The following is a 15,045-nucleotide window of genomic DNA, read 5'->3' as shown; positions in this document are numbered from 1 at the left end:
CATGATTTAATTCATTCCTTAAACATTTCCTGTCCCTAGCAGCATTTTTCAGGCACACTTATTGCCAGGCTAAGTCTCTGTTCTTTATTCATTGAAAATAAGACCTTAAAGGTGAAGGATGGTAGCTGATCCAAAGATTCAATACGTATTTATGATTGCTCACACAACCTCTTCCTCCTTATATGTAAAAATAGAGGAAAAGTGTAAAAATATGCTGTTAATTGATTTTGGAATGTTTTGTTAGTTCCAGCTCCAAAAATAAATCTTCAAAATTAGGTTTCATTTATGTTAACATTTACATCAGGAGGTGACGCTGCATAGAAGAACATGGAAATGGTCTTAGAAGGTAAAGCGGTCCAGGATTGAATCTCAGCCCACTACTCATTAGCCAGAGACTTTGGAAATGTTACTTCCTCTCTGTAACCTCAGTTTCCCCATCTGTAAAATGGAGATAAGAAGATGGTTCACCGTTTTTGGTTTTTTTTGAGACAGGCTCACTCTGTCACTCAGGCTAGAGTGCAGTGGTGCGATCTCGGCTCACTGAAACCTCTGCCTCCTGGGTTCAAGCAATTCTCATGCTTCAGCCTTCTGAGTAGCAGAAATTACAAGCGCATGCCACCATGCCCTGGCTGATCTCAAACTCCTGACCTCAAATGATCCACCCAACTCAGCCTCCCACAGTGCTGGGATTACAGGCGTGAGCCACCGTGCCCAGCCTCGATTCACCATTTTGGACCTGGAGGCAATCTATAGTTCTCTCTTAACCTGTGGCCTGATTTAATTTTAATTTTAATTTATTTATTAATTTTGTGAGGCACAGTATCACTCTGTCACGCAGGCTGGAGTGCACTGGCACCATCTCGGCTCACTGCAAACTCTGCCTCCTGGGTTCAAGCGATTCTCATACCTCAGCCTCCCAAGTAGCTGGGATTATAGGCATGCAGCCACCACGCCCAGATAATATTTGTATTTTTAATAGAGATGGAGGTTTCACCATGTTGGCCAAGCTGGTCTTGAACTCCTGGCCTCAAATGAACCACCCACCTCGGCCTCCCAAAGTGCTGGGACTACAGGTGTGAGGCACCGCACCCAGCCTTGATTTAATTTCTCTGGACTATGTCCATGTCACCATCCAGTGACTCGAGGGCCAATAGTGGTAATGTGTGGAGCGTTTACTGTGTTTTAGGAAGTATGTCAAGCATTTTACATGGACTATCTTACGTAATCATCACAATAGCCCTGTAAGAAATATACTAATATTTCCATATTAAAGATGAGAAACCAAAAGTTAAGATCCCCAAATTGCTTCTCTGAAAGGAGAAGCCTCTCTACTGCTCAGCCCCTCTTCCCGGTTTTGCCTCAGAGTCTTAACTCTGGAAGTTTCCTTTTCCTCTGTGTATCAAGCCCCAGGGGCTTCGCCTGCTTTTCTCCCAGGAGGGAGGCATAGGCCATCCATGGGGCGACAGAGTAGGGGCACTGTGAAGGGGGTTAGAGTCTCCCAATCTTTCTAGCTTCCACCCTCCTTGCTACCCTTGAGTGTAATCATGTAGGTTTTTTTTTTTTTTTAATTTAAAAGTTTTACTGTTGAGCTATGGGGAAAGAGATAGGATAAGAAAATTAGCAAGCACAAATATTATAAAGGTTCTGGAATTTTAGAAAATTTTTACGAATATGCCTCCTGATTCAGAAAGTTCTTGAGTCCCTCCAAGATGGTAAGGGGGTATGTCTGACACATGGCACACATGGCTTCTCTGTCACCCGACCATTCCAATGCTGCCAGTACTATAATTAATTTTCCTTCCCGGAGTTTTCCCAGATGAGTGATAGCTCATGAGGCTCTGATAGGAGAAAGGAAAAATATCCTGGGTCTGAATAAATAGTTATACATACATGTATACAGTATGTGGATTGTTATTTTTATTTTATTATTGTTATTATTATTATTATTTTGAGACAGAGTCTCTCTCTTTTGCCCAGGCTGGAGTGCAGTGGCGTGATCTTGGCTCACTGCAACCTCCGCCTCCTGGGTTCAAGTGATTCTCCTGCCTCAGCCTCCCAGGTAGCTGGGATTACAGGTGTCTGCCACCACGCCTGGCTAATTTTTGTATTTTTAGTAGAGACGGGGTTTTGCCATGTTGACTAGGCTGGTCTCAAACTCCTGACCTCAAGTGATCCACCCTCTTCAGCCTCCCAAAGTGTTGGGATTATAGGTGTGAGCCACCATGCCCGGTCCACACTTTTTACTACTTATCTGCTTGCTGATTGTGTATTGCAATTCAAAAATCCACATACTGCCAGGCATGATGGCTCACACCTGTAAGCCCAGCACTTTGGGAGGCCGAGGCAGGTGGATCACCTGAGGTCAGGAGGTCGAGACCAGCCTGGCCAAAATGGGGAAACCCAGTCTCTGCTAAAAATACAAAATTAGCAGGGCTTGGTGGCAGGCGCCTGTAATCCCATCTACTCGGGAGGCTGAGGCAGGAGAATCACTTGAACCCCAGAGGTAGAGGTTGCGGTGAGCCGAGATCGCGCCACTCTACTCCAGCCTGGATGAGACTCCATCTCAAAGAAAAAAAAAAAAAAGAAAAAAGGAGTAAAAAGTGAATTTGTATTATGTTTTATATTATGGGCAATTACAATACTATTTTGAGCTTTAAAATTGAGCAGAAAATTGAGCCAGACACGGTGGCAGTGGCTCATGCCTCCTTTGGGAGGCTGAGAGGCAGGAGGATTGCTTGAGGCCAGGAGTTCGAGGTTAATGATCTTGCCACTGTACTGCCTGCCTGCATGACAGAGTAAAATCTTGTATCTTTTTCTTTTTTTTAAAGGTTGCCTTACAGGTGGGGCAAGGAAAAGAAATTGAACAGAAAATGACTTATTGCAGTACCTGACTTTGACTGTGTAGCCTGGATTATGGACACTTACACTTAATAAGAGGCTTAAGAATAACAATCAGTTGAGACTAAACATTCTTGTGAGTTGGAAGCTAACTCCTTACTAAAGTTCCACATTACCTAGTAACCACCCTAGAACAAGCATCTGCAACCCCATTTTCAACAGAGAACATCACTACGCAATGCAGTCCAAATATATAAGGGTACAAAATCTTCACGGTTTGGCTGAGTTTTTCTCTTCCCCCACCCTTACCCCCTGCCGCTTTTTTTTTCAGGTCAGCTATATTTTCAAGGAGGTAAGGGAAGGTGTGAGATTTGGAAATGAATAGTGGTGACAGGAGAGAGAGGTTAGAAAAGGAAGTTATTTTTAGGAAGGCTTGGATGGAAGGGAAAAGTGAGTTGCATTTGGGGCATGGAGCTAGGGGAGGTCAGGCCAAGGGATAGCTGGGTAACCGTTGAAGGGTTTACCTCATTCTCTAGTCCCTCCCATTTCTTACATATTCATAATCCTTCCTCACCAAGTAGTAAAAGGAAGGCAGGCACAAACTCCTGGAGGGCTCTTGTTCATATTAGCCTCCCTCTCCGTTGTTGGAGGGGGACGATTCACTCAGCATTCAGAAAATACTTCTGGAGCACCTACTAGGTGCAGGACTGTCTTCTAGGTCCAATAGAGAGTACACAAACACGACAGCTGCTCTGCAGTTGCTGAGGTCCTTTTACAGCTTGTAACAATAACCCACAAACTCGAAATACTCACCCGCCAAAACTACGTTCTCCTTCAAATGGTGGCCAGCATCTATACTATGCCCTCACCGTGGCCACAGCATACCCAGCAATGGTTTGTATCTACCTTTTTAGAAAATTATCAACTGGCAATCCAAAATGCCACAGAAGTGTCATCAGAATAGACTAATATTATACAGAAGTGTCATCAGAATAGACTAATATTATACAGAAGTGTCATCAGAATAGACTAATATTATCTTTCCCAGGAGACAAGTGGTGAGTTATTTCTATTTGTAAAAAGCAAGGGATTATGGATTTAAGTAATTTGGCTGAGTTTATTCACGAAGTTATTTTATTTTGGTGCCTTAGTGGGTCTCAAGGCCTTTGAATTCATAGATGTTTACGTAGAATATTAACTAGAAATTTCATACTAGTTATGGCTTGTTTGAAACCAAATAACTAAACCCAGCACTTTATTTTTTTGCCTGGATCATACAATGTTTTTCGTGTTATTATATGATTAGGGCAAATACAATTTTTTAAAAACAGGATATAACGAAGAAATTAATACTTTTAAAATTAATGGCAACAAACGCAAACCCTTCCCTGAATGATCTTAAAAAACCACACCTATGCAGAATTGAGGCTCACGTAAAGCTTCTTTTTGACACCTTTCTCTGTAAAATATGAGTGCTCACAAGACTGGGACCCTGTCTTTCTTTGTATTGTTATTTTTTAACGATCACTTTAACAATGAACAGCATGACGGGAAAGCCAGGGCCCTAGATGCCTGAATTTTATTTCTATTTTTGCTCCAGTGTCATTTAGGAATGTTAGACCTCTATGCCTCCCTTTCTTTAAAATGGATATGACATTTTTACCACTTAATACTTATGCTTTGAAATCTTAGGATAATCATTGTCCTATTTTCCATAAGTATCACCTAGTAATGACACTGATAGAAGTTGGGGATAAAAAATGTGAAATAGGATCACCGTCTTGGTAACGTTAAGGGCAAATTTCACTTCCAATCCAGGGCCTAGACCCCTACATGCCCTCTGTATCTGTACTAAACCATAAATAGGCCAAACTGTCTGGCCTTGACCGCTGCTGGCCCTTAATGCTTCATCATAGTCCGTAGCAAAACACGATTGCTAAAATAAAGTAGCAGAGAGTGATCTCAGCTAGACACAATCCTATTTTTAAAGAGGACCACGCCTCAATATCATTCTATCTTTGCTTTTATCGTTAGACTTTATTTTTAGGGCAGATTTAGGTTTACAAAATAATTAAGCAAAATGTAGAGTTCCTTATGCCTCCTTTCTGCCTGCCTCCCCACCAGTCTCCCCTATTAATAACATTTTAAATTAGTGTAGGCTGGGCACGGTGGCTCACGCCTGTAATCCCAACACTTTCCGAGGCCGAGGTGGGCCGATCACGAGGTCAGGAGTTCGAGATCAGCCAGGCCAACATGGCAAAACCCCGTCTCTACTAAAAATACAAAAAATCCGCTGGGCGTGGTGGCGTGTACTTGTAATCCCAGCTACTCCAGGGGCTGAGGCAAAAGAATCACTTGAACCTGGGAGACGGAGGTTGCAGTGAGCTGAGATCACACCATTGCACTCCAGCCTGAGTGACAGAGCGAGACCCCCCCCAAAAAAAATAAAATAAATAAATGAATGAGTGTAACCCCATTCTTTTCATTCTATAACACGCACCCGTTCGTGCATGTATGTGCGGGTGTGGTCTTGAACTTCAGGCCTCAGGCAGTCCTCCCACTTCAGCCTCCTGAGTAGGTGGGACTATAGGCACACACCACTGAATCCAGTTTATTTGATAATATTTAAATAATTAGAGACAGTTATTGCTTTCACAAATAAGAAAATAAGTATTTTAGTAAGCTTAAGCAGTCAGACCTGTTAGCTACCAACAGAAGAATTACTTTGGCACCACTTATACCCAAACTAAAATTACTGTATTTGATAGGAATGCTTACATTTAAATAGCTATTCAGCTAGTTGGGGGCATAATTTGCAACAAACATGGTAAAGAAAGCCCTAAACTTGTAACACTAAACCGTAGACTGAGGTTCTACTCCTAACTCTTCCCTCAGTTGGTGACTTTGGCTGAATCTCTGTGGACTCTGAGTTGGATTAGAAAATCTGCAAGAGGCCGGGCGCGGTGGCTCAAGCCTGTAATCCCAGCACTTTGGGAGGCCGAGACGGGCGGATCACGAGGTCAGGAGATCGAGACCATCCTGGCTAACCCGGTGAAACCCCGTCTCTACTAAAAAAAACACAAAAAACTAGCCGGGCGAGGTGGTGGGCGCCTGTAGTCCCAGCTACTCGGAGGCTGAGGCAGGAGAATGGCATAAACCCGGGAGGCGGAGCTTGCAGTGAGCTGAGAACCGGCCACTGCACTCCAGCCCGGGCAACAGAGCAAGACTCCGTCTCAAAAAAAAAAAAAAAAAAAAAAAAAAAAGAAAATCTGCAAGAGACCTTTCCAGTTCAAAATTTTATTAATTGATTAATCCTTTGTTTTCCAAAGTGAGTGGAAGGCTATTTTATGTGGCTGACAATTTTAATTTATTTGTATAGTTGTTTTTATTTTAAGGTGTATTTAAAAATCTGCCTCAAACCCAGATTTCACAAATATCATTGCTTAAGATGAGACTATATTTTAAAACTTGGTCAATTTATGTCAAATTAAAGAAAATGTTGGTATCTAATAGTACGAGTAACATGGACGTGACAAAAATCAGAAGTAAAGGGTGGCTAGGTGCGGTGGCTTACACATGTAATCTCAGTGCTTTGGGAGGCCAAAGGCAGTAGGGCGGCTTGAGTCCAGGAGCTCGAGGCTGCAGTGAGCTATGATCATGCCACCGCACTCCAGCCTGGGAGAAGACAGAGAGAGAGAAAAAAGAAGTAAAGAGCATTAGTTTGTTCTCGAATTGCTGTAAACAAGTACCCAAGACTGGGTAATGTATAAAGAAAAGAGGTTTAATTGACTCACAGTCCCACAGGCTGTACAGGAAGCATGGCTGGGGACGCCTCAGGAAATGTACAATCACGGCAGAGGGTGAAGGGGAAGCAGCACCTGTTACGAGGCTGGAGAAAGGGGAAGAGGGAGCAGGGGAAGGGGCTACACACCTTTAAACAACCAGATCTCGAGAGAACTCACTATCACAGGAACAGCAAGGGGGAACCACCCCCATGATCCCATCACCTCCCGCCAGAAACCTCCTCCGACATGGAGGATTACAGTACAACGTGAGATTTGGGTCGGGGCACAAATCCAAACCATATCATAATGTATAATTGAAAAACATTCAGGAAACACTGGATTAATTAATATATTAATCCATTCAAGACATCCATCTCCATGTCGAAGAGAGCTGTGTCCCAGAACTCTTTTTTTAAACCTAAATAATTTGGCTCAATTAACGAACAAGTACCTCGGAATTTACAGGTGAAAGAAAGCACAATAAGAAAAGTAGTAGGTTGGTGCAAAAGTAATTGCTGTTTCGCCGTTAAAAGTAAAGGCAAAAACCACAATTAATTTTGGACCAACCTGATACTATATCAGAGAAATGCTTGCAAGTTAAGTAGCACAGACCAAGAGCGATTAAATCTGATTCCAAAATACTTCCAACATTTCCTGAAATTAGACAAAGTCTACGGGGCCAATTTGCAAATAAAGAGAAGGGCTGAATTAACCTGTCCTAACGTTTTTCAGGGTATAACAATCTCCTTATATTATTTGGCGTATGTAATCTGACATATTAACCATGAACTTATCCAAGTATTCAAGTTCATCCATAGCTCTTTCCTAAGTAAAATGCTGTCATGATTCTATCTTTAGGCAACCTTATTCCCTGCAGCACCAACTGGCCTTCCATCTGGGAGGACAGCAGAAATTTCTTTTTACTTTTTTTTTCATTGTTTATTTATTTATTTTATTGAGACAGGAGTTTCACTATGCTGCCCTGGCTGGTCTCGAACTCCTGGGCTCAAGCGATCCTCCTGCCTTAGCCTCCCAAAGTGCTGGGATTACAGGTGTGCTCCACCATGCCCAGCTTAGAAATTTGACTCTTACTTTCATATGAGATTTCCTTGCCTTACCTCAAGTATCTAAAGCATGTTTTTTGTTGTTTTTTTTTTTGTTGTTGTTGTTGTTGTTTTCAGAGACAAGAGTTTTGCTCTGGTTGCCCAGGCTGGAGCGCAATGGCACGATCTTGACTCACTGCCACCTCCGCCTCCCGGGTTCAAGCCATTCTCGGCCTCGGCCTCCCGAGTAGCTGGGATTACAGGCGTGCGCCACCACACCCAGCTACTTTTTGTATTATTAGTAGAGATAGGGTTTCTCCATGTTGTTAAGGCTGGTCTCAAACTCCCAACCTCAGATGGTCCACCCATCTCCGCCTCTCAAAGTGCTGAGATTACAGGCGTGAGCCACTGCGCCTGACCAGCACGTGGTCTTTCTTTAATCCGCATGTGGACCACATAAGTGTAGAAAGAATAATGCGTCTTATTCATCCTTATAAGCCATATACCTTTGTTCAATGTCTGAAACAAATACTTGTTGAGCCCAAAATTTAGATAACTTAATTATGAATAAAGCATGATCCACTTCTGCCAAACATACACGTAAGATATCAGTCATTTGCAAGTTTCATATGTTCAGTTTTCTGGATTTTTCCGTGTCCTAACCATAAGAAGTCAGAAGGCAAAGAATTTGGAGCATATGTCTCAGTTCCGCTACATAAGTTATAATATAGTGCTCTACCCCCTCAGTTCTTTCAGAGAGTGGACAGAAGGCATCACACGTAAACAATTATTTCTGTGGTATGCAAAGCTGTCATTGCGATACCTGCTATTTGATGCAATGTCCTGTATTCAAAGATTCCTTTACTAATCTCCTGTTTAAGTTTGGGCAGTCTTCACTGATGTACGCTGACTGTTTTTTGGTCAGAAAGTAAAACCTTTTTTTTTTCTTAGCTCCTAGGAAAATCAGTCCTCAATTACAGTAATCCGCTTATCTCAAGTATTTAGTCATCTATTGCCTCTGTTACTTTTAGAAAATGGTAATAGCTAATGTTTAGAATTCTGTGTGCTAGGATCATAGCTAGCATATGGGACTTTAACAGTCACAATGACTCTATGAAGTGTGTACTGTGACATTTTAGGACACCATGATCTGGAGAAGTGAGACTTCCTGTCCAAAGACCCACAGTTAGTATAGACCAAACACAAGTAACCTGACTCCAAAACCTGCACTGCTAACCACTCTCCTATGTTTTTATCTTCAATTATTCTATTTCACACAGTGTTTTACAAATATATTTCAAGCTTTTTTCTTTTTTAAAAGGAGAAAGTTATTGATCCTAAATTATCAGTTGTGTCATAAGTCTTTCTCTATGTTTGTTGTTGTTGTTGTTATTTTGGTGTTTTGTTTTGTTTTGAGACAGAGTCAGTCTTGCTTTGTCCACCAGGCTGGAGTGCAGTGGCACCATCTTAGCTCACTGCAATCTCTCCTTCCCGGGTTCAAGCAATTCTCCTGCCTCACCCTCCCAGATAGCTGGGATTACAGGCATGTGCCACCACACCCGGCTAATCTTTTGTATTTTTAGTAGAGACGGGGTTTCACCATGTTGGCCAGGATGGTCTTGAACTCCTGACCTCAGATCATCCACCTGCCTCAGCCTCCCAAAGTGCTGGGATTACAGGCGTGAGCCACCGCCCCCGGCCTGTTTTGGTGTTTTTTTGTTTGTTTGTTTGTTTGAGATGGAGTCTCACTCTGTTTCCCAGGCTGGAGTGCAGTGGCGCAATCTCAGCTCACTGCAACCTCCGCCTCCTGGGTTCCAGCAATTCTCCCACCTCAGCCTCCAGAGTAACTAGGATTACAGGCACTTGCCACCACGCCTGGCTAATTTTTTGTATTTTTAGTAGAGATGGGGTTTCACCATGTTAGCCAGGCTGGTCTCGACTCCTGACCTGAAGTGATCCACCTACCTCGGCCTCCCAAAGTGCTGGGATTAAAGGCGTGAGCCACCGCGCCCAGCCTGTTTTGGTGTTTTTAAAAATATGGAATGCTTCATGAATTCACGTGTCATCTTTGCTCAGGGACCATGCTGATCTGCTCTGTATCATTCTTCTTTTATATGTATAAGGGATCTGCTTTTATGTTAGTATATTACGGAAAGGTGTATTTGATGTGATGTGCCATTGCTCCAGTTTATAATACACATCCCTCAGTCATTCTCTTCTGGACATACATGGAATAAGATTATGTGATTTAAGGATATACATTTCATGGCTTCCTCCCTAAATAGTCACACCCACAGCTGAAGCACCCACCCTAGCAACTGAGAGAAGAGTAATTGTGTGTTCTAAACAACGGTTTAAAAGTAGGAGGCTGAGGGAGAACCTAAGCTCCATGCCTTTTCCTGAGTCCTTGGCACAGTGATTGAAGTTTTATCTAGCATACCAGCTCCCGGGGTTTCAAGTGACAGAATGGTAGCATTAACCCAGCTTTCTAAGGCTGCCGCTGTAAACTGGCTGAGCGCAGAGGGGATACGGTTTCTGTCCCCGTCCTTTCTAGTTATCTACCAGTCTAGCCATCTGTGTATCTGCACCCCAAATATTGTAAACATTCACCATCCTCTCTCTTACACCTAAAAATGTTAAGGAACCTTATATTGTTGTGGTGTATCTAGTATGTGCTAATAAGTACCAAAACCTCAAAATCAATAGATTTGTAAATGGTGCTATTGCAATATGTGTCATCTTAGTTTGTTTATTTGCATGCATATATACATGCATGTATGCATATATATGTGTGTGTGTTTTCTGCTATGGAGAATAGAACAAACCTGAAACGGCGGTTGGAGAATTTTGCCCGCATGGAGAATCAGTGTGTGCCTGCACTTCCTTTTCTCTGTTGCAACCACTGTCAACTGCTTTCCATGACTTAGTATCTTAGATTGAATTTCTGCTCCTGCTATGTTTAGAATCTATTTTTAACTTGGCCAACTGATTTACTATGGAGCATGTGAGTGCTGCTATTTTAAAATATGTAATAGTTGTCCCCAGAACCCACTCTATGGAAAAACCATTGTGGGCCTGTCCCATTCCATGGCACATTTTCCAGAATGTATGATTTTAAAACAAAACCAGCATTTACTGAGTTCCTAATGTATATCAGGCAACAGGCTGTGTGCTTATTTATGTTTTCTTAGTTAATCCTCAAAACAATCCTGTGTTGGTAGAGATTCCCTGCCTTACCAAGCACATTGTAACCCTGCATGTAAGTATGAAGCTGTGTACTGAGTGCAAAGATTGGGGGTATTCATGCTAATCCATCCCCAATTCAGATCCTATCTTTGCCACTTGTTAGCTACGTGAACTTCAGCAAGTTACCCAGCCTCTCTGAGTCTCAGCTTTTTCATTTGTAAAATAAGAACAATAACACTTCCTTGCAGGTTGTTATGAAGAAATGTTGACGGAGTTGATGTAGCATATTATGCACTTCTACAGGGTCTGGCACAAGCAGCAACACAGGAAAAAGTAGTTACTGCTATTCTTTTTTTTACTATTATTCTGAGTTTTGTTTGTTTGTTTGTTTGTTTGTTTGTTTGTTTGTTTGTTTTTGAGACGGAGTCTTGCTCTGTCACCCAGGCTGGAGTGCAGTGGCCAGATCTCAGCTCACTGCAAGCTCCGCCTCCCGGGTTTACTGCCATTCTCCTGCCTCAGCCTCCCGAGTAGCTGGGACTACAGGCGCCGCCACCTCGCCCGGCTAGTTTTTTGTATTTTTAGTAGAGACAGGGTTTCACCGTGTTAGCCAGGATGGTCTCGATCTCCTGACCTCGTGATCCGCCCGTCTCGGCCTCCCAAAGTGCTGGGATTACAGGCTTGAGCCACCGCGCCCAGCCTATTCTGAGTTTTTATCATATCCTGGAAAAGAAAAAAAAAATACGAAGAGTTTGGAAGATGCAGGTTAAAGTAATATGTAGTTAAAGGGTCACTACACTGCTGCTAGAACTCTTTGACCTGGGCAGTTTCAATTTGAGCAGCTGGAAGCTGCAGTAATCCAGTGTGGCGTTTGAACAACTGCCAAGCCTTTCAGTTGGGGCCTTTCGCCTCTGGGAATCTTCAGACATCTGGAGGAACTTCATGAGTAATCCCTGGTTATTGTTTAACAGAATATTAGCTTTGAACAGGTGTGTCTTTGCCTGCTGGGTCTCTGCACAACTTACTGAAGAAGCGACTCGTCATACACCTACAGGGCACATTCTTGGTTCTTATATCTACCTCCAGCTGGGGCTGGGTTAAAACCAACTGTGATGATTTCAGAATCCCTACAGCACTCTCTAGGGGACCAGCCGGGTGCTTTCCAGATCCAAGGCCCAAGGAGCTTTTCTGGGTGGTCTTGAGGTGATGCCTTGTGACTTGGAGTTTTCCCTGAAGGCCAACCCATACAACAGGTTTGGTCTCCCAAACTCGTTCAGTTTGGTTTGCTTTACTGCCTGCTATGGAACTGTTACATTAGGAGACATTGATACAGGTTCTTCCGTTTAAAGGCAGCAGTTAGGAAACTTGGCTACTGAGGTTGATGTGGAAGGAGGAGGCGGTCTTATATTGGCTGGGAACCTGCTACAGCGCCAGGAACTTCACAAGGGAGGTAATACCATTGCACCGGGTAAGTTGAGGAAAGTTTTCTCTGAACACAACTATATTTGCTTAGCATCAAATCTTATAGGTAGCTTATTTCTGTTTTCTTTTCTCTTTCTTTTCCTTCCTTCCTTCCTTTCTTCCTTCCTTCCGTCCTTCCTTCCTTCTTTCCTTCTCCTCCCTTCCTCCCTTTCTCTCCTTCCTTCCTTCTCCTCCCTTCCTCCCTTTCTCGTCTTTCTTTCTCTCTTTCTCTCTCTCTCTCTTTCTCTCTTTCTCTGTTTCTTCCTTTCTTTGTTTCTCTTTCTTTCTCTCTTTCTTTCTTCTTTCCTTTTTAAGACAGGGTCTCACTCTGTCACCCAGGCTGGAGTGCAGTGGCACAATCATGGCTCACTGCAGCCTGTATCTCCCACACTCAAGTGGCCCTCCCACCTCACCCTCCCATGTAGCTGGGACTGTAGGCTCATTCCACCACACCCAGCTAACTTTATGTGTATTTTTTGTAGGATGAGGACTCACTGTGTTGTCCAGGCTGGTCTCAAACCCCTGGGCTCAAGCGATCCACCCACCTCAGCCTCTCAGTGTGCTGGGATTACAGGCCTGAGCCACCACGCCAGGCCTTTCATATGTACTTTAAAAGCAAATTGTTTTCTATGACTATGACAAGAAATAAATCATTTTCTTCTGGTTAACGGAACAAAGTGAAAAGAAATTCTTTTTTTTTTTTTTTTTTTTTTTTGAGACGGAGTCTCACTCTGTTGTCCAGGCTGGAGTGCAATGGCGCGATCTCAGCTCACTGCAACCTCCACCTCCCAGGTTCAAGCAATTCTCCCGCCTCAGCCTCCCAAGTAGCTGGGGTTACAGGTGTGCACCACCACACCCAGCTAATTTTTGTTTCTTTTTTGAGACAGAGTCTCGCTCTGTCACCAAGGCTGGAGTGCAATGGTGTGATCTTAGCTCTCACCACAACCTCCACCTCCTGAGTTCAAGCAGTTCTTCTGCCTCAGCCTCCCAAGTAGCTGGGATTACAGGCATGTGCCACCAAGCCTGGCTAATTTTGTATTTTTAGTAGAGATGGGGTTTCTCCATGCTGGTCAGGCTGGTCTCGAACTCCCAACCTCAGGTGATCCGCCCACCTGGGCCTCCCAAAGTGCTGGGATTACAGGTGTGAGCCACTGCACCTGGCCCAAAGTGGAAAGAAATTCTGAGCCATCATCCATTGAGTGTCTACTGAAAATCTATGTCTCCTGGCTGGTGTGCAGTGGCTTACGCCTATAATGCCAACAATTTTGGAGGCTGAAGCAGGCAGATGGTTTGAGCCCGAGTTCAAGACCAGCTTGGGCAACATGGCAAAACCCTGTCTCTACTAAAAATACAAAAAATTAGCCAGATGTGGTGGCACACGCCTGCAGTCCCAGCTACTTAGGGGACTGAGATGGGAGGGTCACTTTTTTTTTCTTTTTAGACAAGGTCTCGCTCTGTCACTCAAGCTGGAGTACAGTGGCACAATTATAGCAAACTGCAACATCAAACTCCTGGCCTCAAGCAGTCCTCTTGCCTCAGCCTCCTGAGTAACTAGGAGTACAGGTGCGTGCCACCATGTCTGGCTAATTTTTATATTTTTAGTAGAGACAGGGTCTCCCTGTGTTGCCCAGGTTGGTACTCAAATTGCTGGCCTCACGTGATCCTCCCACCTCAGCCTCCCAAAGTGTTGGCATTATAGGCATGACCCACTGTGCCCCGCTGAAATTTTTAACATTTCTCTCTTGTGCACAATCTTGTCTAGAAAACTCTTGTTTTGTTTGCCTTAAATAGATAGTCAAGGTTTATGTAAATTGTTGATTGTTCGTATACAATTTTGTCAGGAACAATCAAATATACAATCACAAAGCTTATGCAGTTACCCCGTATTCTGTATAAACTATTCTGAAAAAATAGATTTTGAATTTTAATATCTAAATCTAGCTTATCGGCCAGGCATGGTGGCTCACACCTGTAATCTCAGCACTTTGGGAAGCTAAGGCAGGCAGATCACCTGAGGTCAGGAGTTCAGGACCACCCTGGCCAACTTAGTGAAACCCCATCTCTACTAAAAATACAAAAATTATCTGGGTGTGGTAGTGGGCACCTGTAATCCCAGCTCTTCAGGAGGCAGAGGCAGGAGAATCACCTGAACCCAGGAGGCAGAGGTAGCAGTGAGCCGAGGCTGCGCCACTGCACTCCAGCCCGTGCAACAGGCAAGACTCTTTCTCAAAATCAATCAATCAATCAATCAATCAATCAATCAATCAATCTAGCTTACTGTCTTGTTCATTGTATCTTAAAAGTGTCCGTGTTGAAAATTTTGGTGGCCGGGCGCGGTGGCTCAAGCCTGTAATCCCAGCACTTTGGGAGGCCGAGACGGGCGGATCACGAGGTCAGGAGATCGAGACCATCCTGGCTAATACGGTGAAACCCCGTCTCTACTAAAAAAATACAAAAAACTAGCCGGGCGACGAGGCGGGCGCCTGTAGTCCCAGCTACTCGGGAGGCTGAGGCAGGAGAATGGCGTGAACCCGGGAGGCAGGAGCTTGCAGTGAGCTGAGAGCTGGCCACTGCACTCCAGCCTGGGCAGCAGAGCAAGACTCCGTCTCAAAAAAAAAAAAAAAAAGAAAGAAAATTTTGGTGTTCTTGGTAAAATATTTGCAAGAATTGGGCATCTTTGTAGAAAGTTTAGTTTTCATTTGAATGTCCAGCAGGCAGAGATTAGAAATTGTTCT

The 15,045-nt window shown here is 43.6% G+C and overlaps 1 pseudogene; it reads right to left on the bottom strand.

Annotated features, from left to right (window-relative positions):
- Nucleotides 1-9,697: 9,697 nt before the first annotated feature.
- LOC115899380 lies at nt 9,698-9,797 on the bottom strand (annotated as a pseudogene).
- Between the last annotated feature and the right edge of the window lie 5,248 nt (nt 9,798-15,045).

Source organism: Rhinopithecus roxellana, chromosome 8 (assembly GCF_007565055.1).
Source record: "Rhinopithecus roxellana isolate Shanxi Qingling chromosome 8, ASM756505v1, whole genome shotgun sequence".
In the NCBI taxonomy this organism is placed as follows: domain Eukaryota; kingdom Metazoa; phylum Chordata; class Mammalia; order Primates; family Cercopithecidae; genus Rhinopithecus; species Rhinopithecus roxellana.
Note: the sequence above shows the minus strand (reverse complement) of the source record. Positions and strands in the feature narration are given on the sequence as shown.